General features: G+C 45.5%; 1 non-coding gene across 1 annotated transcript; it reads right to left on the reverse strand.

Annotated features, from left to right (window-relative positions):
* Positions 1 to 210: 210 nt before the first annotated feature.
* TRNAK-CUU (transfer RNA lysine (anticodon CUU)) lies at positions 211 to 283 on the reverse strand. The gene has a single exon. It is a non-coding gene; the product is annotated as a tRNA-Lys (tRNA).
* Between the last annotated feature and the right edge of the window lie 2095 nt (positions 284 to 2378).

The raw sequence follows: 2378 nt of genomic DNA on the forward strand, positions 1-2378 counted from the left end.
CATAAATGTGTCTGAAAGTGAAAGTCACATCCAACTCTTTGTGACCCCACGAACTATACAGTCCATGGAATTCTCTAGGCCAGAATACTGGAGTAGGTAGCCTTTCCCTTCTCCAGGGGATCTTCCCAACCCGGGGATCGAACCCAGGTCTTCCACATTGTAGGGGGATTCTTTGCCAGCTGAGTCAGAAGGGAAGCCCAATGCTAACTGTGCCCAATGTGGGGCTCGAACCCATGACCCTGGGATTAAGAGTCCCATGCTCTACCGACTGAGCTAGCTGGTCTATTGTTGTGTTAATTAGGTGGCTTTTGGACTCCACCTGGGGATGAGGGCTGGTTGCCAGAGGTCCAAACCAGGTGATTAGAGGGTTGAATATTTTAGTCCAATCCCCTGACTTCCTAGGGAGTGGAGACTGCTGGTGATGAGTCAATCACCAATGACTGATGATTTAATCAATCATCTCTAAGTAATGAAGCCACTATAAAAACTCAAAATAGTGGAGTACAGAGAACTTCCAGGTTGGTGAACACATGAAAATTTGGGAAGAGTGACATCCTGGAGGGGGCATAGAAACTCTGTCCTTTCCCCTCACTTTGCCCTATGTATCTCTCCCATCTGACTGTGTATGAGTTGTAATAAATTGGTCATCTAGTATGAGATGCTTCTCGGATCTCTGTGAGCCAGTTTAGCAAATTAATGAAACCTAATGAAGGGTCCTGGGAAACTTCCATCTAAACAAGCTTGTCAGAATCACAGGTGACAACCTGAACTTGAGACTGGAAATGGAAGGAAGTGAGGGGCAGTCTAGTCAGACTAAGCCCTTAACCTGTGGAATCTGATGCTGCCTCCAGGTCCAGTGTCAGGCTGAGTTCATTGAATTATAGGACTTCCAGCTGGTTTCACAGGATTTCTTGGTGAGAAAACCCTACATGTCAGAATTGGTGTCAGAATCATTACCAGCGTAGGAAGCTGGCACCTCCCTGTCACTCATTTCCCTAAGATAGGACAGTGATGAGGGAGAAAACTGTGGAGCAGGGCTGAATGAGGCAGGAAAAGGAGTGTCTGTCCCTCTACTTGTCCTGTCTTTTTCAGATTGTTGGGTAAATAAACCTTTTGGTTTCATCTCAGGCACCTTCATTCATCCCAAGCCTCCCACAGACAAAGGTGGTTCTTGACACAGCAGCTCAGAATCTAGCCTGGAAACACTGGCTGGAATGTTCTTGTGTGGAATCTGAGTCCCTCCCTGAGAATGGCATTGGCACAGGGTGTTTCTAAAAAAAATACTTTGTGTGAATGGCAGTTGATTCAGTGTGGAGCTTGTACTAGCAACTGAGCTCCTCTCCATACAACAAGGTGGTCACACTATGTGCTCTACTTCCACATCCATCAAATACTCCTCACTGATGTCAACGTATAACCCCGTGGCTCTTAATCTCCGTGTGGCTGCTTCCATTCCACAGGATGCTGTGAATCTTGACAAAGGTGTCAGTTCAGTTCAGTTCAGTCACTCAGTCATGTCCAACTCTTTGCAACCCCATGGACTGCAGCACGCCAAGCCTCCCTGTCCATCACCAACTCCTGGAGTTTACTCAAACTCATGTCCACTGAGACGGTGATGCCATGCAACTATCTCATCCTCTGTCTCCCCTTCTCCTTTGGCCTTCAATCTTTCCCAGCATCAGGGTCTTTTCAAATGAGTCAGTTCTTCGCATCAGGTGGCCAAAGTATTGGAGTTTCAACTTCAGCATCAGTCCTTCCAGTGAATATTCAGGACTGATTTTCTTTAGGATGAACGGGTTGGATCTCCTTGCAGTCCAAGGGACTCTCAAGAGTCTTCTCCAACACCACAGTTTAAAAGCATCAATTCTTCAGGACTCAGTTTTCTTTATGGTCCAACTCTCACATCCATACATGACTACTGGAAAAACCATAGCTTTGACTACATGGGCCTTTGTTGGCAAAGTAATGTCTCTGCTTTGCAATATGCTATCTAGCTAGGTTATACCTTTTCTTCCAAGGAGTAAGCGTCTTTTAATTTCATGGCTGCAGTCACCATCTGCAGTGATTTTGGAGCGCCCCCCCCCCCCCCAAAATAAAGTCTCTCACTGTTTCCACTGTTTTCCCATCTATTTGCCATGAAGTGATGGAAGCGGATGCCATGATCTTCGTTTTCTGAATGTTGAGTTTTAAGCCAACTTTTCTACTCTCCTCTTTCACTTTCATCAAGAGGCTCTTTAGTTCTTCTTCACTTTCTGCCATAAGGGTGGTGTCATCTGCATATCTGAGGTGATTGATATTTCTCTCAGCAATCTTGATTCCAGCTTGTGCTTCATCTAGTTCAGCATTTCTCATGATATACTCTGCATATAAGTTAAGTA

This window comes from Budorcas taxicolor, chromosome 4, assembly GCF_023091745.1.
Source record: "Budorcas taxicolor isolate Tak-1 chromosome 4, Takin1.1, whole genome shotgun sequence".
Taxonomy (NCBI): Eukaryota; Metazoa; Chordata; class Mammalia; order Artiodactyla; family Bovidae; genus Budorcas; species Budorcas taxicolor.